The sequence below is a fragment of the Nesoenas mayeri genome, assembly GCF_963082525.1.
Source record: "Nesoenas mayeri genome assembly, chromosome: 1".
NCBI lineage: Eukaryota > Metazoa > Chordata > Aves > Columbiformes > Columbidae > Nesoenas > Nesoenas mayeri.
In genome coordinates, this window is record NC_137541.1 from 68,935,435 (window position 1) to 68,961,276 (window position 25,842).

A 25,842-nucleotide genomic window follows, 5' to 3' on the forward strand; every position below is an offset into this window, starting at 1 on the left:
GACAATGATAATTACACTACTTGAAGAGACAATCTATTATACATTAGCTGTATAATGCCCTGGATGGGATCCCACTCCCATAAAAGTAAATGAGAGTCTTGTCATGGATAGCAACAGAATTAAGTTTGGACAGCATATTTTGTCTGTATCTAGCTAGATCTTAAAACACAGTCAGGGCTGAAAAATGCCAGTCATTTAAAAAACATTACAGCTGCAGTGGTCTTGGTTTTTTACAATACAGCTTTCACTGTTGTAGCAACTTCAACATCACAAATGAGAATGAGATCAGGTTGCAGGACGTCTTTGTTCATAGAGTTTTCACTACTGGAAAACCAACTTCAAATCTGCAACAGGTCATCAAAGACAGCAAATTGTGTGGTGTCCTCTAATCCCTTACAGAGAGTGTTGCACATCATAAAACCACTGGAGAACCAGACAGGTTGCTCATGAGGCCAAGCACTGGAGTAGCAGTGACTCTGAAAGCCAGGTGGGAGCATGTAGGGATAATTCTGTAGGGGAGGCCTTAAACAAAGGTTTTGAGATTCATCTCGATTTTCAATATGAGGCCAGGGTATTTACCTCACAGGAAATACTGTCACCTCAGAGGACTAAACCCTGACTCTGTTTCAAGCAATAACTTCAGACTTTGTTTCAAGCAAGAACTTCAGAAGTCCAATAGCAAAGCCATTGTTAAAAGGAAAGAGTGTATGTAATATAATAAGGAACTCGGTATCTGATAGATCTGACTAGAATTTTCCCCAAATTCTCTTTCCTTGGCAAACATTAAAAAAAAAAAATAATCTTCAATAGAAATTTTTCTAGTTTTACTAGTGGGAAAGTTTCAACACACAAAAAAAATAACCCCTACCTATTAATTTTTCATCTTGGAGGGACAAGCATGTTTTTCAGAGTCCTATCCCACTGAAAATTTTTGGAAGTTCAAAACCTATTTTTACACCCTGATTTCCCAAATAAGGATCATTTTCAGGTGCTGTGAGTAATTGAGAGCAGATATTGACATACATCATTAACTTTAGAGGTGTCCATGCTTCAGTATGTCAGATAGGTCTATCTCCATATGAGAAGTAAGAAAACTAGCAGAGCTGGTTAGTCACTGTTGCTTACAAACCTTATAGCCCATTAACTGAAAACTACATTGTTCCTACAGTGTGGATACCATGCTTCTTTACAGCACTGTAAATCCAGAGAAAATCTATTGGAATCAGGTGAGAAAACATTGGTTTAAAGCAAAGTAAGCAACATCAGGGTCGATCCTAATGCCTTTATTTCTGCTCCCTCAGAATCAAGGTTCATTCTTTATAGTTTCAAAGAAAACAATTTGCATTTTCCACTGTAAAACTAGCAACAATAACTGTTTTTTGACTCTTAACTTTACCAATGCACCAAGTATTTTACAAGCGGCCAGCAAAACTGTATCAGAGTAAATACAACATCCGTCATCTGAAATGCATTAAATGAGAAAGAAACATGGTACATAAGGTTATTAGATTGGCTGCCTCTTTCCCACCTCAGTATAACAATGAGCGGAAGTGTTACCCTCTGGATCTGATCCAGTTTCCACTAAAGCCAAAGGAAAAATTCTCACCTTCTCCAGTGGAAGCTGGATCAGGCCTCAAGTGAAGAAAAACCTGCAGATCTCAACCAGGGAGTGGAGCAATCGCACACATCAGTTACGCGTTCTTGTAAATCCTGTGTACGCATAAGATGCTGTATAATTTTGTAACAAGTTTGTAAACAAAGCCTGTAATAAATTTGTTAAGGCCTAATCCTTTTTTCACTGTAGCTGGGGATGGATTTATTGTTAACTTTGGTCATGGCACAATTAATTCAAAACTCCTATCCAACTTTTTTGTATGTATGTTAAGTAATTAAGCAAAATATTCAGCTTACAATGTTAGTTTCATTTGAGTATTCCAAAACTCACTCCCAGTAGACAGATCAGATGCTCTATCAATATTGTTTCTACCAATAGATCATTATAAACACACATTTTATTTAACTTCTCTCCCAAACAACCAAATGCTCTTCTGAAATTGCCTGTGTCAAACTGTATTTTCTCCATTTTTTCCCTAGTTTTTTACAGTCCATTTAGTAACAGTAAAAAATGCTCCACTGAGGTTTTGGGAAACCATCTGCATTTATTTTATCACCTTTGAACATGTGTTCAGGAATGAAGTCTGTGCAGCGAGTTTACTGCTACCAAGAGATTTGTGTGGCTGCACCAGGAAGAAACTTTGACTGGACTATACAGAGTGTGTGCTCGAAATCACTCTGCTCATACTCTGTTTTGTCGATGCTTTAGCAATCAGGGTCTTTCATTCGACTACACATTGAGTATCTGCAGACAATACCAAACAGGAAACAAGTCTGATTGGGAGTTCCAAAATTAAAAATTTAATGATAATGACCTGCTATTTCTGACCTTTCAGCGAACACATTTGTGCAGTGGAGTAAAGTGCATAACCATTCCTTTCATTTAATAGAAACATTGTGGCAAAATCAATGGGATTCTATGTTCTCCACGTTTGGTAAGCGTATGTAATTCATCATGCATGGGGGGGACGAGGTAGGAGGAGAAGAGGATAATAAGCACTACAGCTTGTGAGAAGTAAAGAGCTGTGCTCTGGATTGGAGCATTTTAAAGTGTAGAGGGGTTGTTTTCTGAAATGCTTTGCCTGTATTTTGTTACAGCAGATGGCGGAATGACGAAGCAAGCACAGATGTGGTGTAAAAAAGTCAAGCAATATAAGAATAACAAAACCCTTCCTGGGAGAGTCGACCATTCACTACCACTGTAGGTCCATGCAGTTTTGTGCAGGTTATTGCAGAGCTCAGCGGTGACATTCCCAGTTAAATTATTTAACTAACTTTTGTGGCAAAAATGTATTATTTTTTGAAACTTATTACACTTATGAGATGATTAATTTTTTATTTTTTTTTTTGGTAATTGCTAGCTGCTTTGATACCTCTGATGAACAGCAAATGGTAATGCTTTCCATGAAAGTCCCCAAATATAGATTCTTCCTTTGTTTTACTGCTGAGCTTTGAAGCCAGCGGCACCTGAAAGCCATACTTTCACTACGGAACTGGCCTTTTGATGTCATGACCTCATGTTTCCGGACATGCTGATCACAAGGGCCTATTTTGGAGCTTTAAGCCGCACAATTAGGTGAGATCATGACCAGGCTGCTCTAAATCATGCTTGAGAAGCAGTTGTGTGCACAATGACCAAGGAGCGTAAAGAGACCAAGTAGCCCTACCCCATCTTTACATCCACATTCCCAAATCTCCTGGTCTGCTTTCAGTCTTGACCTGCAAGTTGCATGATTAAGGGCTCTGCAATCAAGGGTTGTTTCCTGCGTGTCCATGGGTTGAGAAGTCAAGTAGACCTTTAACAGAAGGACAGTTTCTCAGTTCACATTTTTTGCCTTCCCAGAACTGTACCTTATGTGAATCTGAATGCAACTGCTGTAAAAGGGTGCTGTGGTTGCAGTACGTCAGTTATCCTCTCTTTAAAACAGTGTGTCCTTACTATTTACCTGTGTCATATGGGGGAAAGAGCATCACTGATAGACCAGCTCCCTTATTTGTAAATTACATTGAGACCATTTGACAGAAAACACTAATATGTCCAGGGGAGGTTTCTAAGGAAGAAGATAGGATGATTTTTTTGTCAAAGCAAAAATATTTCCATGGAGGGTGGAAGTAAAAGAAAGTACTGAAAAAAACAGGGACTCATAGCTGTTGGGTGGCAAATATCTTACAGAGATTAAGTAAAGCAAGGGAGAGAGATTGCTCAACTATAACCTCAGATGAAAGACTCTTTTCTGCTATGAAAAGGGTTAAAGAAATACTATTAGATCATCTGAAACATGAATTCAAAAGGAAAATGAACCTCTATTAATTGGGGTCAGTCCCACTGCGTTGATTAAGAATTAGCTGTGTTCACTGAGCATAGATGATGAAGTCTTGCTCTCAGTTAGACCTATGCAGCCCCTGTTGTCAGCACTTAGGATTACAGAGCTGTTAAGTGAGGGCAGAATTTGACTTGGAAGGTATTAAATCCAAACTGAATGCTTAAGGGGGAACCGAAGTTGAAAGCACTATCCACCAAACAAAACAAGCCAAGGTTTTAATATTGGTGTCATAAAAATTGTTCATTGCTTTGTTTAGTTCCAGGGATTCAAGTTTTAAAATATGTTTTGAACTTTCTGATGTGACCAGTGCACGTATATTTAACAGCAATTTACAAAAGAAAAAAAAACAAACCCTGTAAATGGAAGTATGCAGCAAAATACTGTGTCAAGCACTGTAAATAACTTCTGTTGATTCCCATTTATGTTTTCATTGTCTGAGAAAGGAATGTTAATACAAATCTTTGTTCTGTTTTACACATGGTATTTTGCATAATAAGCACCTCAACTTCCCGCTCATAGATGCTTGCAGTATGCAATCTTTGTGGATAATGGAGCAGAAATACGACTCTAAAGTTGCTGGGCAATGTAAAATTTTAAGTCTCACATTTGTACAGTAGATTGTTAAACCAAACGTTTGACAGTGACAGAATCTACTTCTCAGGCTCAGAGACTAAATATGTTTTAACATATTGAATGGCAGCTTTTGTCAAGTAATTACAAATACTCTGAGTCACATTCATATGCAACACAACCCACTGCTCATATGGAGTACAATTTTTTTTTAATCTTTGTTATTGCACAAAGCTACTAAATGTGATTCTCATTAAGTTCAGAAGATAGAAATTTGCTCATTTCTACACCGCTGACAGAGCATAGACCATAACCCTAATATAAGAGACAAAACACAGGTCAGAGCATGATCATGGAATTTATGTTGAGGAAAAAAAATTCCAGGAAGGAAATATTCCCATTCTGCACAGAGCGAGAGCTCAGCTGCCACAGTCACAGTGTCTATTCCATGATATCACAAGTAGCTATGTTTGAAGTCTCAAGAAGGTAGGAACTGTCTGAATGGAGAGCTGAAGGGTGAAGAAGTGGGATGGCTGGGGCAAAAATCAATACATAGGTTCCTTGAAAATTAAACTCCTCAGACACCTCAGACACATAAAATAGAATGTACAACCATCATGATCCTCCTGATCTCAGGATCTGACTCAGAGGTACATATTCCCTAAGTCAATAATCTTGGCTGTCTCAGATTCCTGAGACTTGGCGTCAAGGCATCGTACTTGTCCTAGGCAGGGGTAAAGGTGAAACAAAATAACCTTCTCCCACCATAATCAGATAGCAGCAATTATGCAAAAATGATCTCTCGTGGGAACAATTTTGTCTCAAACTCCCATGTTTTTTTCTTGTTTTTGTTTGTTTGGGCTTTTTTTGTAGTTTGCTTGTGTGGGGGTTTTTTGTTTATTTTGTTTTTGTTTTTGTTTTTACACAGAAATAGAAGATATGTGTTCCTGAGAAAGGTCTACTGCATGTAGTTCTCTCAGAGGGATACAGGGATGCTGGAGAACAGAAGTTACACAGAAAGAGGAAAATTCTTGTTAAGTAGAGTCATTCAGTGATCTATTTTCCCTTCACGTTTCTTCTTACTGTGTTGGTAGTTCACTTCAGAAATATATGGTGAAATCTTCTGCTGTAGCTCCTCCTGCAGTGAACTTTTATATGTGAGTGGAAAAGAAGAGCATCACAGTACCATGACTGAATTGAGGAAGGGGGTTCAGGAGTCTCTGTGGTTCTTTCTCTTTTTCTAAATGCCATTGAGACTGGGGTGCATCAGTGGCATAGAAATGGAGAACAGTAACAATATAGCTGCACAACACATTTCCCCATTCACAACAGCCAGGCAAAGAAAGCATGAGAACAACTCCATCATCTCACAGGCTGATCTCTGGGACAGGTCCTTCACCTCCTCCTGTGGAATCTTTGCAGAGAAGGATCCACGCTGACATTTTGTAAGTCAAGTTTCAGAAATATAAAGGCAATCCTGCAAAGTTTTGGACTCGGGTCACATAAAGTGAAAGACTAAAGCAGAAGGCAAAAGTAGGTGGGGTTTTTTAGCAATATTTACTCTTGAACAGTTTCACTTGCATCCAGAATGTACAGAACAAGACAATCTGAAGAGTGAAAAGTTTTTGAGTCATCCATATAGTTTTAGAGGAAACAACCACATATACAACTAATAAATACTTAGCTCTTTTCTGATCTCACACAAGTTTAATGTCTGACTTCAGTAGGATTAGTCCCAGTTTTTACTCATGCAATAGAGCTTGGAATAATGCCTGTGGCATTTTAAAGCAGGTGGTGGTCTCTATGCTTGATCAGACTCTCAATTTTGGTATATCACATAGCTGCTCCTTGCATAGCTACATGATGAATACCAATCAAATTATTTAAGGTGACAGATTACAGGGAGCCTACACTTCTGTGCTGTAACAGCTTTATACTACATCTGCCTTGCATGGAGGGATATTTTTGTCAGATCTCAGGTTGTTTCAATGCAATTCACTGGGTAAACCCAGGAGCTTTCCAAGGCACCAGCTACATAGTCTCCCCTAAGAACCATCATGCATTGAATTCAAAATTAACTTTACTTCTTGCATCAGATGTAACTTCATTGGGCCTTGTTTTGCTTGAAGAAATGATGAGAAACAACTGTAAGCTAAATTTGCAGGTACCAGTATTCAGAATTAAATTCTGAAATCTATAATTATTCACAACACAAGAAACACTGGAAAATTAAGGAGGAAAGGCTGAGGGAGCTGGGTCTCTTGAGCTTGGAGGAGACTGAGGGGTGATCTTATTAATGTTTATAAATATATAAAGGGTGAGTGTTCTGAGGATGGAGCCAGGCGCTTCTTGGTGACAACCAATGGTAAGACAAGGGGTAATGGGTGCAAACTGGAATACAAGAGGTTCCACTTAAATATGAGAAGAAAATTCTTCACAGTGAGGGTGACAGAACACTGGAACAGCCTGCCCAGGGAGGTTGTGGAGTCTCCTTCTCTGGAGACATTCAAAACCCTCCTGAACACTTTCCTGTGTAGCCTCGTCTAGGTGTTCCTGCTCCAGCCAGGAAAATGAACCAGATGATCTTTTGGGGTCCCTTCCAATCCCTAACATTCTGTGATTCTTCTGTGATTCTGTGATTCTGTGGTTAAGATAGCATGTACACACTACAAGCTCAGTGAAGATGCTCTTATCCAGAAACAAAACTGTTTTGGGCAACAGCAATCTATTCTCAGCTAAGAAAAAGAATCCAGTCCTGCTAAACAAAGGTGTCCACCCGAGTTTCTTTTTAATTCACCACAAACTTCACACTTTGGCTTTCCCAAGCATTTTTCAGTAAGCAAATTTTGAGTATAAGTAATATGATCAATTTTACTGCATTAGAAACACGCCAAAACTACAATCTGAAATAAACTGAAATGATTAATTCTGGGTAAGTATTACATCCTTGGTTTTGTAACCTTCACCAGCCTTCAGTGATGAATCAATTTGTGAACTAGGGTATGACTTTGTGGGCTTGGAAACCTTCTCTGAGATTTTTCTTTTCAACTACTTTTCCATAAAGTCTTCATAAATGCCAAAGACTTTACAATCCCTAAATATAATCTGAAGTGTCTGCTTCTGTGAGCCCTAAGGTCATTCATTATTTCACAAAGTGTTTACTAAATATTTCATTGCCCCAAGCTATGACATGCTCAGCAGGAACAGTGCAGTCTCCGTAAGTAAAGAATTGCAGCGGCCCACACAAAAGCTGATACCGTGAAACTCATTAGAAAGACAAAACTGGAGCTTGACAAGGAAAACAATAGAAAAGAGAAGCAGAAGCTGAGAAAAAAAAAAAAATCCAAAATTTTGTAATCTTAAGAAAAAAAATTCAGCTGGCCTTTGATAATAGCAATAATACCTTCTTTTTTCTTTTTTTTTTCTTTCTGATTACTGTCTTGTAAAATTAATTCCTTTACATGAAAATAAAATACAATAGCTTGAGCTGAAATTCTGCTCTCAGGGAGATTTTTGCACTTAAAACATTTAGTGGGTCTCTACTGATAACCAGGGAACCACTCCTAACAAATTCCTCAGTTAGACCTGTAATCCCACTCTGTCCATCTGACTGTGGGAGTGGTTTATCATTTCATTCTCAAAAAAACATACACAGTCAGGATTTATTGAGAGCCAGTTCCATGGCCTGGGCTGCATTTAAGTGGACATAGTGCACTCAGCCTGCTTTCATCCTCTTTATCCAAAATAGCCCTTAAGCATATGCCCAAGTTCAGAGAGAATAACTGTCTTGAAGTTGGTAAGATCAACCCTGTATTTAAAGCTAAGCACAGTCAAATGTTTTTATGGACCAGGGTAATAATAAGGTTCCTTAGTGATTTTATTACTATGGAAATAATAGTAATTCGCTAAAAACAAACAAACAAAAAACCACACCAAACCAGAACAAGAATATGAGCAAACCTGTAGTTCCCATCCCATAAATTTTGTTTAAAATTCCTAGGAAGAAAAAAATCACAGCAGGTAATCTCTAAATATTTAAGACCTGATCCAAGGTCCATGGAAGTTTCTAAAAAGCTCAATAAAATTCCAGTGAGTCTCGGATTATATACATAATAATTGAACCATGATCTATAAAATGCCATGGATTTACAGGATAAAGAACACATCAAATAAAACTCTTTTCTTTTTTTCTTTTTTTCTTTTTTTTTTTTTTTTGATCAAAAAAATTAGCAGATAAAGTAATATCTAGGGTGTAGTAAAGGATTTGGCAGCAGTTCACAAATTCTTATTTGAAAAAGTAATTCAAATAGACTTGGATATGAATGCAGTCACTTGGATGGGGAGCTGGTAAAGGAATATGAACTACCTGCAAAGAAAACTGGAAATGTGCTGAACTAGGAGAAGTCATTCAATGGGTGACTGTGGAAATAGCTTTACATCTGGGGTGAAGTACTTAAGACCACCTCAGTGACTTAGGTGCCCACTTCATATGTTTGCAAATTAGACATTTCCCTTTGAATGAGTGGTTTGGCAGCAACACTTTCTAAAAGGTGCTGAGGAAAGAGAAAAGAAAATATTCTGGGTAATAATTTGATATTACTTCCTCTTTGTGTAGTAATTCTTATTCGTTTAGCTGTTTAGAAGCCTGTTACAGCTTCAGATGTATATTCTAGACACATGTCCAAAGAAACTTCCTTGTAGTTTCTCTGGATTTATTCCTCCTACCATTAATATACCATAACAAAGACTTAAGCAAGTTACTACAAGGTCTTCAGCCCTTCCGACTCCCTGATAGATGGCTCCATCAATTTACGGAAGATTTAAAGCACATGGAAAACTCAGTGGTTACTCCAGCATAAGACTGCTTATTTAGAATTAGGACAAAAAGAGTCCTTGGCATAGAAGTCACATTTCCTACATAGTAAGAAGCCTGAGAGCAGAGTCACCAAGCAAGGATGAGCACTGTTTTTCTCTCATACTGGTTCGCTCAATGTACATTGCATCCAAAAGGGAAGAAACTAAGTATCATCCACTTATAAACAGAGTGTTTCATATGCAAAACAAGTCCTATTTTCTTGCCTTTTGATTTCTGTTGGTAGCTGGGCTCAGTATTGCCTTAAACTCAGCATCAAAAAAAATTATTGCTCCTACTGTGAAAAGTGATTATTGCTATAACTTGTGTGGCAGAGAGGGGGATACACTTCTGCAGTTTGGCCGTCCCCGTTCATATTCATGAACACTTTACATGAAGGTGCTTGAGTAGGTGCTGTGTGGCCAAGGCATTTACATCCCTTCTAGAAGGAAGGAGTCAGACCTAAAGTGGCCTGACAAAATAAAATATCAGTTGTGCAACACGATCATCCCCCACTTCCTATTCTAGTTTTACATAGATGGGGGAAGTATTGTGAAAGTGATAAAGTAAATGTAGATGTCCTTAAATCTTGATTGAGACCAATCACCAACAAGGGAACACTGGCAAACACATCCTAGAAACAAGCAGTGGTGTGCCACCATTTGCATTAAACACAGCTGATGCCAGCCTCCTCTTTGCTTGCTGTGAGTGCCATGCAGATGATGAGTGCAGACTTCTGTGCCCAGTTCTTGTCCAGATACAGTTCTTGATGGCTTCTGGAAGAGGAATACATGACCTGCTCTTTAGGAGCAGAAAAGCAAGTACTTATTAATGGGGCACTTTGGAGATCCAGTCCCCACCCAGTGCTAAATACTCTAGCACAAACACTACTTCATTGTCAACAGATGGAGGAAACATGCAAGGAGACTTTTCAGACACAACACAAGATTTGGTTAGGACAATGACAAGTGATCCTGGTATATTCATGGTCCTTATCAGCAGTGGAGACTAGATACTTAGGGAAATGGATGAACAAACACTCTCCTCTGTCTCATGTGATCTCAGTAGTACTCCAGATGCTTGAACTTCATGTGGGATAATGAAAGTACTTGGGCTTGTCCTTTCTGTGTGGCTCCTTCCTGCACTTTTAACTTAAATGCTGGTTAATGCCATTCTTGCTCTCAGGATAGGCGAATACCCTTCACTGTGGAGATCCAGTGGTGTTAAAAGAAAAGGACAAATAACTGTCACTGAAGCTGACAAACAGCTGCTAAGATAATGTTAACACTTGCTTTCACATCTCTCTCTTCCCTTCACAGTTAATTTCTGGTTCTGGATAGAAGTGTCTGTGTTCCCTGGCTGCCTTGGAGTGGCTGGCCAATGATCACAACTAATACAGGGAAGTCTATGAGGTTATATGCCATGTAGTTAAAGAAAAAGTTACCATTTCAGACACAACAACTAATTCTCTAAAAAAAGTCAACCAATTCTAAATGAAAATTCAGCTATAGGGTGCTACTCAGAGTAAACCAGATTGCTGTTCCTTTCCTTATTAATTAGTTCTCCAGATTAATTTATTAGTCTGTCATCCACATGTGAGGAACTCTAAGGAAAGGTGGCCAAAACCAGACCATGAGACGAATTATATGACCAGCTGGAAACAGCTTGTATGCTGCAGGCTGGACATCCCTGTCTTAGGGAGTAATAGATTCCATCACAGGCTTAAAAAGAAGGACAAAATGAGGATATATTCCTTTTCTGTTAGGATCACAAACTCATTTGTAGATCACACTGTTGGCCTTCCAAACCAATGTACATCAACAGAGTAAAAGTAGGAACTATGTATGAGAAGAAAGGGGATTGGGCTTATTGAGAGAGATTTTTGGCACTGTCAGAGTCAAGTGCTCAGAAAACATTAATCTAACCCATAAAGAAATTATTTTTCCCTTAAAATAATGAAAGATTTAAAAGTTCATGACATGTAAATATAAATTTATATACCTATTGATTCCCTTTTACCCTTGGTGCTAGACTGGCTATGACATGGCTGTGATTTTTATTTATTTTTTCTTTCACAGACCTACTGTGGTCTGAAATTCCAGAAGCCTCCCATGGACTTGAAGACTTATCCCTAGTACGATTACCTACAAATCCCAGCTGGGTGAAGGAAAGGGGCATGGACTGAGAAGCACAAGACCAGCATTTTGACTTAAAATATTCTGTGAAGAGGAGGTCCCAGATGTTTTCAGCACAAGTGTGAATTCTGAAAATTGAGTTAAAGCTTTCAACCCTGACCAAAAATGAAAGGAGTCATGTGACACCACACATAGGTCAAAATCCCAGGGTAAACAGAGTGAAAAAAAGAGAGGGAGAGAGAGAAGGAGGGCAGGAGAGAGCAAGGGAAGGAGAGACAATTTCTTTGGACATTTAGCAGTGGGAACAAAATGCCAGTCCTCAAATAAAGACGTGTAGTTTACAACAGAGATGACAAATCAGGTAAAAGACAATCAACCATTTCTGGGTTGGGCAGAGGACAAGATAAACTAACAAGAAGATTGACTAAGGTTAAGAAATAATTGAGGCCAAGAAGCTGAAGGCCACCCACGCAGATCAAATGGGAAAGCACTAATGGGAAAGACATTTTGCAAGTTAAAAATATAACCCATTCTTTAATCTGGGAACACAGAGCTGTAAAATAACAGCTGTACAGCAAGGCAGAACAAAGTTTTCTTTGGTGGCTGAATAAAAGGTGGTTGAATGGAAAGACACCGTCTGCTTTATCAGAAATAGGCCCTGCCAGGCCTTCAGCCAGGATGGCTTTTTGTGGAGAAATGCAGGGTCGCATTCCTCTGAGATGGCAACACAGCTCTGTCCCACAGGCCAGTGCAGCAGTCTTCAAAGTAACAATGAAATATTAGACGTTTTAAAAGGATTTCCCACTATATTGATGTTGTTCCCATAACACAAGCCAAGGAGTAGGAAGGCAGCACATCAAAACACATTTGCATGCACTTGGAAACAGGCGTCTGTTCTGTACGAGATAATGCTTTCTACTGCCTGTAAAGACAACATTTGGACTGTGAGTCCATGGAAAAATCTTTCTATGGCACCTGCACCAAAGTCAGGATGCTGAGAAAGCAGCCTCCATTGGGAATGGTGTTTGAAGTAATTAAGAAAACGCACTGCCATGCTGAACCTGATGGCAATGAACACTCTGGTTTTGTCCTAGTGTTCAGCCTGACTACTTTCATTGTTATGGGGACAACATCTGGCCCTACAGTTTAGGACTGCTATGACTGTAGTGGCTGACCTAATGATTCAGACTAATTGCATGTCACTTGTGTGCACTTTAGTTCAGAAGTACAACTAATGCAATGCACTGAAGATGTTGGTACGGCTGTTGCAAAGAGTTATACTTATCTGTCAGTGGCACTTCTGCTTGAGAGTATGTGCTGGTGACACTCATAGCATCATAGAACCACCACTGGTCACAAGATGCAGGAGTCTTTTAAGCTCCAGAATTGAAAACACTCTTCCCTACCATCACGTTTTGTAACAGCACAGAACACAGTCTGCCTCTCCACACTCTTTTTTATGCCAGCTTGGTGTTCCTCACTATCACAGCTCTTAAATTTTTCTTGTAAGCTACAGTACACAATAAATGTAAAACAGTAACTGCCTCTGGTTTTTGTTTTTTGTTTGTTTGTTCGTTTATTTTTTGTCTTTTTTTGTTGTTTGTTTTGGTTTTTGGTTTTTGTGGTTTTTTTGTGGTTTTTTTGTTTGTTTATTTGTTTTGTTTTGTTTTGTTTTCTTAGTCTTATCAGCTCTTCCAAAATCCTCTGAAAAGCTTGGAAGAGTCATGAAACAGAAAAAGACCATTATCATGCAGTGTAATGACTGACCGCTTTATGATGTAGTAGCTACTACTCACATACTCCCTCCGAACAAGGTGCTGGCATGCTAGAAGAGAAGGGTAGCTTGCTGAGCTTACTTATGAATTTCCTGCAGATTATCCACATTCATACAAGAAGGCTGTGTAGGTCGCTTGCTGCTTCATCCAGCATTAATTTATAGACAAGCCTGTTAGTTCTTTGTATTAAAAGTTCTGATTTATGATGGAAATCAGGCTTCCAAATTTAGTTCCTCATGTCTGAAAAGTATATTTTTTATTAATACAAGACTATTATTTCAATATCCTTACTGTTTCAGTATCCTTATCATCCCACTGTTATTCCATATTACTCTTCAGGAACTAATCTCATAGCATTCAGTGGCATCTAGAGTTTTACCTGATAAAATATGAGATATATATCAAAGGTGGAAACGTTTACTGATACTATTTGGTGAAGCAATGCGTGATAGAGATCTGACAACAGCATCCATTGACATCTGTTTGAGATGTAGCATATCTTTTAATTATCCTGCCTCTTATCACCATCAGCTGCTACCTCTACCTTTATTTTCAACTCCAAGAATATTGCAAAATGAAATTTACTTATGCAAGAAACAGGGCACCTGTCTCGCACTTGTTTTAAGAATTATCAATGACAGTGAACACTGAGCTGACTAAACTGGAGAGAAAACCACAAATATTACTTAAAATCGCAAAGGAAAGAGCCTACAGAATACTACTTAATCAAAGTAATCTGGCAAAGAGCTGCATACTGGAACAAAGCCTGCTCTTCAGTACTGGCTAAAGAATAGAGACAATTTTTCAAGGCTATGGACATTCTTTTAATACTAGCAAATGATGTGCTACAGCATTTTCACTATGATCAAACACGAAAGAAAAGTCAGACTTACCGCTGGATGAACCTTTTTCAATCACATGTGTGAGATGCAGGCATAAGAAGGAGAGGATGGTGGAAAAGCATAACAGGTACTAACCAGTTAGGAGGCAGAAAAGACACCCAGCAGTCAGCAGTTGCAAAATGGCTACAGTAAGACTGGAGCAGTTCGGCTCTGTAAAACTTAAAGGGACAGATTTATACAAGCTCACTGGGGGAAAAGCCTGTGTAAGAGCATAATTCTCCACTGGGAGAAGGCAGGCCCCAGTCCCGGAAATATTTAAGCATGTCCTTAACTCTAAGCATATGAGTACTCCTATTGACTTAAATCTGTGTATTTCTGTACAAACAATTAAGCATGTGTATAAAAGTCTGCAGGACTGTGTTTACTGTGTTTTACAAAAAACTACCCAGGAAGGCAATGCCCTAGCATTGTGCTTGTTACAGCTTTATCACAAAAGGAGTGGGGTTCAGTCACAGTTACTTCCCCCTCTGGTGAGTTACTCTGATTATTGAATAGTACTAAGATACTTTCTAGAAGTTCAGAAAGAAAAAAAATATATTAAAATGCACCCTAATTAAAGTCAAATTGTTGCAACAAATACTGCTTATGTATTCAGTCTAATATTTCTAATTTATTCAGTGCAATACCCATAATAAAGCCCTGTTTAATTGAAACAATTCAAAAGAACTTTGGACTGGTCAAAGTAAGTGAAAGTAATCTCAAGTACTGATTTCAACTCTTCTCTCCTCTGTAATTGAATCACAGAGATGTAGTCAACAAAATGTCGATATTTTTGATGTGGGAGCAGAAACATCCTAAATGATAGGCCACAGGTATATTTGTAGGCCACAGGTATATTTGTAGGCTTACCACTGGCAGAGTGATTTTATGTATAGCCAGGTTCTACTTCAATTTTCTGCTCTTTATTAAATGAATAACAACATTTTCCCCACTTGCAGCATTCAGTAACCTTCACGACTGATAAGCATTTCAGGTGTCAGCACTTACTCTTACAATGACCTAGATGGGAAAGAGACTTTAAAAGCAGAAGACAGCAAAGCAATATCAGAGAGTTTCAAAGGAGGTCTCTTTCTTACAATTGATGCCCAAGATCATCCCAGCATGGCTGCATAGGACAGTTGGAGCCTGTACAGTGTGTCCAGCCCTTTGTGCACGTCTGAGGTTTCCTTTCAGGCGTCCAGGTGGCATCATGACTTCAGGACAGTCAGTAAGGTATTTCTGCAGTTATGTGGTATAAATAGACAACAAATTTTGACTCAGGCTTGCTCTGAAGCAACTGTTCTACATGTTCATAGGGATGCAGCTAGGGGTTTGCTGATGGGATTTATTTGTTTATATAAAACAATATAAGTAGTTAAATGTTAACAGAATTGAAACTTATTTTTCATGTTTTTCCCTATGTTTAGAACCTAATCTGAGCAGGTTTTTTTTCGTCCTGTCGCTGAATTTACTCTATACTCTGCTCAGGTTTCCACAAATATGAAATCAACATTAAAGTCTATTGGAGGTATTTTACTTTGTAAAACTTCATTACATTTGTATCACCAAATAAAACCCTGTGTATGCAATAACTCTGACTTGCACAGAACTCATAAACCACTCATCTTTGATTGTCTCCAGACATAAGAGGCTATGACCTTCTCAAACATCTTAGCACCAGAGGAATTGCTTTGCAAGTTTTGTTCGCTACAGTATGTTTCAGGAAACGTGGTGAGTTTTTCCCCCACTAGTTGAAATGTCCTGAAATATTGTGAGACTCATTCTGCACTTACTTACACTACTAACATATATTATTTCACAGTCATATCGATAAGGGTAATATCAAACTCCAGTTCCATGTGCTTAGTCCCAGTAGTTCCCACTTCACATACTGTGTAGCTGTGTGGGTTGTAGATGTTTTACAGTGTATCATTAGCACAACTGATTACATGTTACTAACATGTCATGAAAACTTGCCAGATGTAACTTAAAATTGCATTCTTAATAAATATCTGGGCCTTAATCTGCTTTTTCTTGTACTTTGTTCATTCTGGAGCAGTAATTCTGAAGGCAATGTACATTGGAATAAGATTAAAAGGAATCCATAGGCTGAATCCTACACCAAAGAACAACTGAGAAGATATCGGGGTGGGCTGACAGACACTGAACACGTGGCAATTGAAACCTGAATTTTTCTTTTAATGAAACACAATGCAAACATTGCTGATAGGGTAAGACTTTGTGTATTCTGTAACCAATTGATAGGGTTAAGTTTGTCGTCTTAAAACTTTTTAATAATCGATATTCAAAGGCAGTCACTTAAGGGGACTTCTTTATACACTGCCATTAAAATGAAGCTTCCTTGTAAGGCATTAATACAGGTGAGAAGAATTTACCATACAGGGATAAAAAATCAGACAGGAAATGTTCCAATGACAATTTTAAATGTCTCTGGGTGAGGTACCAGATAAATAGGGCTAAGGAGAGTTTGAAAGCTTTTGCTTTCTGAGCCAGACTGCGCTTTCCAGAGACATACTCCTAAAAAATTAGGTACCAAAAGATTTGTTAGCTGGAGAGGGGAAAAGTTTTAAAATATTTTTCTTCATTGCTTTAACATGAACCAATTCGGAGTGTGTGTGTGTCCCTAGACAAGAAGGCAGAATAAAATTATTCCATGATACAACTATGCTTTGATACAGTGACTCACTTTATAACTTGCTATAAAGTTTGGTTTATTTGTTTAAAAGCAGGATTTGTGCTCCCTTGAATATATGTAGATGTAAGAATTTTGTTAAGTAAACATATACTTCTTTTACTGTATTGGAGCATAAATATTCATCTTTTCCTATATCAAATCCTATCATATCCTATATTAGATGCTTATACCACACATATATACTGATCCTTGGAGTGCAGCTTTCTGCAGCCAGGGATGTGTCAAGTAAGGCCCTACACAAAATGGAAGTACTATTTAACATACACTTGTCTGGTGATTATTTTAGTTAATGTGAAATTGCCTCTTCACTGTTTTTATTTCCAAAAGTAAAAAAGGCTTCTGTAAAGACCATTGGCTGAAGGGCAACATGATAAGGCAGAAACCTGTTATGTCTGCAAAAGGAAAAATGAGGAAACAAAAGAAGCAGTCCTGATGGAGAAAAAAAGACAGACTATGGAAGAGATTTCCTGTCTAGTGAAGACAATAGGCACTTGCTTGAGAAAGCAGTGTGAAGCAGACAACAGCAGGAGAAATGTTTGCATTCGTTCTCACAGAATTGGAACACAGAGTTTTCTTTGGCAAATGAATTAGCTGCAAGAGCCAAATGTCTTCAGAAACAGCTTATCCTCTGGTAGCTGTATTTTGCTTAAACTCTCTAAAAAAGCATCTGTAATGCACTGTGAAGCATGAAGCCATTCCAAATGCAATCAGTTAGATAAGGCAGTGTCCATTCAGACTTAGCCACTTGTTCTAACCAGCTTAGTAATTCAAAGCTCTGTGGAGAAGAAACTTCAGGCTGCCTGCTGCACGGCAGGACGTCATGGATTAGGTTCTTATATACAGGCCAAGTGGTTTAGCAAGAGCTCAGCCAAGATGCAGAGACCAAAGGGAAAATTCTGCTCTTAGAACTTCAGGGCTGATGTCAGACCCCCACATCTATGAAATCAGAGCACAGGTTTACTGCTGCGCATTTTTGTCCTGTCTGCATTCTTGGGAGAAAGCATCAAGTGAAGAAACAGAGGCTACTTGTAGGGTGTTTATCCACTTGTTTTCTGTATCTGATGTTTGATGAGAGGAGGGAAGAGGCACTAGTCTCTAGCATTCCACAAGAAAGAACTTTTCTTCAAGGGCATGCATCAAAGTTCCCATATAGTCAAATTTTAAATCCATTCCTTACAGGGCAATGATTTGGTAGAAGAGGAAAGTCTCAGGGGACACACTGGCTCATGAGAGGAAATTAATGACTAGCATGCAGCTTATACACTGCTGGTTATGTCCTTGTTTTTCAGCTTCTAGCCATAGAGGTGATTAGGAAAATTCAAGTCCAGTTGAAGCCTGGGTACTGGTCACCAGCTTGGCACTAGTCTCCCTGTTGTCAGGTCTTATCTGACAAAAAGTCACAGTTTTAGAGTGAGTCATACATTTTATCTCATATGTTTTAAATAAATCATGAAAGGCACCTGAAATAAATAATAAAAAAAAAAAAATAAAAAAAATGTTAGAATATCTTTATTATTACCTAAGTGGATTTGGGGTCAGGGCCATGTATTCTATTTAAGTCATCACTAAAGTATAATTTCAAGAACATAAATCAAAGAAGAGGAGTCATCTGAACGAAGATCCTCACGTTCCACTTACATGAAGACTTACACGTGCTTATCTTCACACAGTGAAAGAACAGTATGTGGCAACACTGGTCACATGTTTAAAGTGATGTCTGGATATTTTGTAGAATTAGATCCCTCATTTGCTACTTGAAATGTAACTTCTCTAAGTCTTCATATGTTGATGCATAAAAATGAAATACATTTTTAAAATTATGAGGACTCCAAAAGTATCCCAATGACTAGAAGAAGTATTTTGATAATAGATGGGCATTAATAATAATTTCCTTACTCTCATGTGTATTATAACTTTCTCTGAAATAGAGGTGTGAAATTAATTATCTTTTTTTTAAGCTAATAATTTGCATCTGCTTTATTCCCCTCTTTTGTCTTAGCATTGTCCATTTCTATGATAAGAATTTTTTTCAAATATGAGAGACAATGATTTATGCTCTCTTAAAAGATGGAAATCCATGCAATCTTTGTTATGTTTTCTAAGGGGGGTAGGAATTCATGTGGGATTTGTTTGTTTGTTTGTTTGTTTGTTTAAATTTAGGGACGTCATGCATTTCATGGAAAAGACACAGCGGTATCCTGGTCACACAGGGTAGGAGGCTATCTCAGGATGTAAGGACTGTCCCCCTCACCACACCTCAGAAGACCACATTTCTGTCTTCTCAGCATGTGCTTAGTTATCAGAGCAGAAGATGTGTTCACACTTTGTGTATTTTAACTTTCACCACTTAATTTTGATTCCTTTTCTTCTTTACCCAGGGCACTTATAAAGCAATCATGACAATAATCATACATAACCACTGTTTTTGGATACATCTGTTTCCAAGACATGACACTGTTTTGATAGCTATTACAATGTAATTGGAATGACTCTCCTGTAACATCATTGTGGTTACATTTATTTATTTAGCACAAAGAGAGAGTGTTCAGCTCTTTCTTACCGTTCACAGAACTGCCAAAACCATTAGAAAAAAAATAAAAAAAAAAAAATAATAATAAAAAATATATATATATACTTCACTTCTAAGCTGAAGATACTCCTTAAAGGTTTTCAATCAGAGTTCTTAACATTCTGTATGTTCTGTCTCTTGGAAGTCAAAACAAATATTTAGGCCTGAAAAGAAGCAACCAAGTATGCACATCTTTAATCTCTGGGCCAATTCCAGGTAACATTGAAGTCAATGGAAAGACTTTCCTTGGCTATGGTAAGGTTTGGTTAAGATGCAAGCCAAGAAAGAGTACAAATTATCGCCCTAACAGTTACTTTGTTCCAATGGCCAAGCTTCAGACATGGTAAGGGTAGCTCTGCAGGGCTTTTGGCTTTCCTACTCAGTTGAAAAGTCTATATTTGGCAATGGAAAACAGCCCTATTTAAAGTATTTTGTAAATAATATTAGTTAGAAGCAACAAATCTTTTCCACTGCCTATATATAGTTATCTGAAGTATTGCTATGTTCAAGTCAAGAGACAAAAAGTTGTTTAATCTTATTAAGATTTAATGTCACATTTAACTGCTTTAACTCACCATTGAGAAGCAGTTGTACTCCATGAGCAGTTTTAATGTGTGTGTCCCTAGTACTGTTAAGAGCACATCTAACTTACAAAGATCAGATCATCTATCAGTAATCAGAAAACCTATAAGTGTAGCCCCAGGCAGGCACAGAGACCACCTTCAAAATATATGTAATTCCACATCCCAAATGAGCCTGATACAGCTTCATGGGGTGTTGATTTTCCGTTAGGTAAGGAGGTACATCACAGGAACACCCAAACAGGCTGTAAGTATGTAGGGCATCTGCATGGCCACAGTGTTCATCTTAGAGTACACCATGGTCCCAGTTGCTCCTTGGGCTGTGTTTGTATGTACAGTGACAGTGAGAGCATTGATACTTCTTGCAAGAGGAGGTATACCTTGATCTGTGTAAGGATGTAAGATGTCATGTTTCTAATTAAGAATGTTACTCCTAAATCAGATTTCAAAGGAATAATTGCTTGCATGAAACTACATGAAATTTTCTGTATTCCATTGCCATGACTACTGGGCGGTTACTCAAAGGTATTTGAATGATTGTTCTTTTCTCTTTAATCACACCAAACAGAATCTGAAATAATACCCAGGGTAGAAGACATTCCACAAATACAAAAGCCTGCAAGAAAGGAACAAAACTTTTCCACACCATTATACTGAATTATAAAACTCATTACTGTAGGATATCACTGAGGCAAAATGCATAGATTTATTTGTATAAGAAAACTATCCATGGAGGCTGGACATATTGGCAGATATTTAGCACAATGACTTTGATGTCTGTTCTGGGTCATAATGCCTCCAGAAGCAGGAAAAATGTTTGTCTTTCTTTTTCATCACCCAAATTATCCACTGAGCCATTACTCAGCGTGGGCTACTGGTCTAGACAGGGGTTTTGGGGGATTTAGACCAGTCAGCAGGCAGTGGTAAGTGAAGTGACTTATTTGAAGACACCAGGAAGCTTAGCAGCAGATTCGGCTACAGAACCTTAACCTCCAAAACCCCACTTTTAAAAATCTGAAAGCCTGTGAGTGTATCCAGGGCTTTGGGAATATTTTATGGATCACTAATTGTTCTGCATTTGGTTACCTTACTGAATTATCCTAGTATTTGATGGTTTCAATACAAAGAGTTGGAACTAACCTTGTCCTCTCCTGTGAAAATACTCAGAGAAGTACTTTTCAGTCAATATGTGACTTGTTCTCTTTGACTCAACAGGAAATATTTCATGTGAGGTATCTGGGGAAAAAAAGGGAAGGCAGGGAATAACTACAGCCACAAAACCACCGTGGGAAGATATGCACCTGTTTTGGTTTTCATCCAGTATCTCATGCAGTACTTACAGCTTTCAACCAGGATGTGAAAACAAGGATTCATTAATCCTTTTCCCACCCTAAAAGCATCTCACTGAAAGAGTCATACCCATTAGGCTACAGAGTAATGAAGAAGGCAGTGAAGGGAAAAGGGTGTTCTTCTTAATTCTGTATAAATATCAACTTCCACCTATGCTGCAGTATCAAGCATTCAGAGCTGACTCTTGTCTATTATTGCAGACACATTCCTCCACATTGAAACTCTGGATCAGCACATTTTAAATAAAACAGTCACATCAGTGGTAATAGCAGAGTCACAGTACTGTCCCTTGCATGAGCTGGTGTAAAAAACAGTAAAGGCAGTAAAACTATGGTTTCTTGTAAAAAAGGCTGAATAAAAAGCTCTGTTCACCTGGAAGACAAAATAATGAATCCTCTTGAAAACCTGGTCAAGCAGTTCATTGAGGCAATGGGGAGATGCCTACCTCAGCCACTGAGGGCAGACTAGCTCTACAGAAAGGGTGCTTGCCTGGTTCTGTGAGCATTTCCCTGCTGGGAGTGCCACAAGCTCCTTCTTGTGCCAACAACCAATGTTTATGGGTCTGCCAAGTGAGGCGGGCAAAGGAGCTCTGTTAAGTTAAAATAAATTTTTGAACAGCCCTGCTCAGTGTTGCAGTCCAGTTAGCCATGCAGCTGCACATCGAGCACCTGAAAGGAGAGGAATTGCTTGAGTCAGTACCGCTGGCAGGAGAAATCTCAGTGGAGTCATGGCCAGGAAGAAAAGTGCCTTGAACACCACATTTCTAATGAATTTGTTCTCTTCTGGGAATGGTGAGAGTTCTGCCTCAGTGTCTTATAAAGCATAGTATTCATCCCTGTTTATATGAAACCAGTTCTCCAGTCCATTCCTTTAATGTCTCATTCTCATTCACCCTGTCATCCAAGGGAAGAAAATTAATTTGCACAGACCTTGCCTTTTCTTTCTGAAGAAGATCTCTTCAGTCATGCCGAGGTCTTATCTCATTCTCTCATCTTCTATATACTCTCTATGTCCACAAGATCCGCATACAGGAGCCATATAGCTCTTTGTAATCACTAAGGAAACAAGCCATCACAGGAGACAAAATTTCATTCCTTCTTTACAGAAATCGTGATGGAAACACATCAAATTACCACTTTCAGCTCATGGCTCCAAGGGGTGAAAACAAGCAGCAGTGAACACTAAGCTGGGAAATGAGGGAGCTGAATTTCTAATACAGGAGTGACAAGATGGATGGCCTTGACTCCATATTTCATTTCCCCACCTGTGAAGTGGGAATAGGATGATGTACAACTAACACTGTGTTAGAATTGAGCATTTCTATGTGACTACAGAGAACAGTACCTGGAGGTACTGGAGGGCTCCATCACCTGGTTCTTTGGATGCCAGTTCCCCCCAAAAGAAGATACCAGGAGAGAGGAGAAACTCCTTCTACCCTTCATCAGGCAATTCAGTGACATTAGGAAATCCTTGTACACTAAGAAGGGTGCAGCTTTGGACAGGTTTTAAAAAAAGATAAAAGCAGACACAGCCACATGGAAACACAAATGACATCCGTTCAGAATTAGCTCTGCCCCTTTTATCTTCATAAGAAGCCAAGCTGAACTCCAACCTTTGGATGCTCTTGAGGCATTAGCTTTTCATTACGAATAAATGGCAGATCACATTTTGACAGACAAATGATCGGCAGCAGGAGGGTTTACCAACATACTGTGCACTCCCACAGTCACTGAGGGGGAAGTCTAATGAGCAAATAATCTGCTGCAACTTTCTACATATTTCCTGTAACTGAGAACTCTTCTGTACTTTGTCTGGAATGCAGATGCCTGTCAGTCATAGGGTCATAAATAGGATTAGGGCCTGTTTCTTGAAAGGCGGGCAACTAGCTATAGATGCTCAGGTGAAAATGCAGATGTTTTCTGGCTGCGTGGCTGTTAGGCAGTTGTATCTACAAGTCTATTTAAGGATGTTTGGCTACTAACACTTCCCTAAGGCCCCAGTCCTGCAACTGCTGCAGATCCCAAATAAGATCCCTCTTCTGATCTGTAGTTGAAAAGGGAAAAGTACTGTGCTTGCTGTTGGTATTAGATGTGGGGCTCTAGAGTCTGAGTTGTCCCTAGAGTCTGGGTCCATTGCAGAGATTGCATTTGGAGGGGTAGATTGTTACTAGAGTTAGGGTGGTGTTGGTGCAGCCATGTTTAGAGCAGGTATGAATTCTGGAGTTGATGGTTGCGGGGGGTGTAGGCGTTGGGGTTCTATCTTGCTTGTTGTTTCTAGATCACTTGCCAGTTCCAGAGTGGGTTCTAGCTGGATTGTTGGTTCTAGATGGGGGATTGGGGTATGACATGAGTGGGGGAAGGTCCTTGAATCTAGTTCAGGGGTTTCTCCTGTTCTGGCATCTCACAAGGATTTGTGGTACTTGATGACAGCAGTCTCCCTGTGTTTGTTTGTTTGTTTCGTGTTTGTTTTGGTTTGGTTTGGTTTTGGTTGTTGGTTTTTTTTTTTTTTTCCCTCCTGGAATGCTTTTTTCTTGATTTTTGGCTTTTTTTTTAGTTAAAGGCTGATAAGATGGGGATACTATCATTCAAAAAAGGGTAACTCTCCCAGATTTCTAGCACACTGACTTGTGCTGCCTCTATGGTGCAGAGAGAGAGGGATCTGGGGATTCTGGTCAATGGCAAGTTGAACATAAACCAATAGTGTACCTTGGCAGCCAAGAAGGTCAACTGTGTCCCGGGGTGCATCCAGCACGGCATTGCCAGCTGGGCAAGGGAGGTGATTATCCTGCTCTACTCTGGTGTGGCCTCACTTGGAGCCCTGTGTGCAGTTGTGGGTGTCACACTATAAAAAAGATATTAAGCTACTAAAGAGTGTCCAGAAGAGGGCTACAAATTTGGTGAAGGATTTGGAGGGAAAGCTGTATGAGAAGTGGCTAAAGTCACTTGGTTTGCTCAGCCTGGAGGAGATCTCATCATGGCCTACAGCTTCCTCACAAGGAGAGGAGGAGGGACAGGCACTAAACTCTGCTCTTTAGTGACCGATGACAGAACCCAAGGGAATGGCAGGAAGACGTGCCAGGGGAGGTTTAGGTTGGACATTAGGAAAAGATTCTTCCCCCAGAGGGTGGTGGAGCACTGGAACAGGCTCCCCAGGGAGGTGTCATGGCCTCAAGCCTGACAGTGTTCAAGAAGAGACTAGACAATGTCCTCAGACACATGGTGTGAACTGTGGACCTGTCACATGCAGGGACAGAAGTTGGACTCAATGACCCTTGTGGGTCACTTCCAACTCAGGACATTTTATGATTCTATGATTCCTACCTGTGCAGACAGAATTGGAAACTGGATGCAGGACAAGATCCTACTTGCCGCTGTCCTTCATTGGTTGTCAAGCTCCTGGTCCCAGGATTCTTGCCAGCATCTCCAAGAGTCTTGTCCAACACTTGTCCAATTGCCTTTGGTACCCCCTCTTGCACCCAGAAGCACTTCAGCCAGGCCAGGTGTGGCCATGCAGCTCAGAAAAGGCTCAAAAACTCTAAAGTACTTGCACCCGCAGCTGCCAACAGTGTGCTAGCCCAAAAGCCAAAGGAAAAATATCTAGGTCTCACTGGCAAAGTTGAAATCTGCTGCATCACTTGCCTGCTCAATCCTAATACACAAGATGTCACAATAGCCATTGCTACTGCTGGCAGAGTCATTCTGCAACCTTGCCTGAAGTCCCAGGGTTGGAAAGGCACAAAAGATGAGACTATCTGGTCTCCTTATTGCTGAAGTCCAGTGGTGAGTTTGTGATCACTATGGGTAGTTGAAGCACTCTAAACAGTTGACTGGGTTGATACTATTGCTTTTGTACTTGTAGTTTGGCCCCAGGTCCACGCTGCATCCAGCAATTAAAACCAGGTGCTGCCACCCACCCCTCCACTGCTGCTGGTATAGTGTTGTGATAACTGAGATGTATCACTGGTTCTGGGATGTACCCAGGAGCTATTCATGGTCATGGTTGCTAAAAAGCTGCGAAAATGTTAGGGATGAAGAAGGTAAATATAAGTTTTGGATATACCTCTTCTCAAAGAAAAGGAGATGGATTTGGATCTTGGTTTTATGTATATATGACACACAATATGGTGGGTTTTGGTTCGTTTTTTTTGTTTGTTTGGGGTTTTTTTGTGTTTTGGGTTTTTTTGCTGTGTTTTTTGTTGTTTTGTTTCTAAGATGACAAATGTGGTTTAATACCAGTAGGGTTTGATTTCTGTTCTAGCATTTTCTTTATTTTCTTACATTTTTATATCCATGCAGTATTAACATTTTGCAGAATCTGAGTCTCTCTAATTGTTGACATGTAACCTTGAGGGAAAAAAAATCCTGTTGTTCAGCAGAAGCAGAGATCCTTTGCAATGCATCTAGCATTTTTGTGTTCTGGTGCATGCTGTGATGTTACAGTTGATTACACTGTGGCTTATGCTATGAATTTGCACA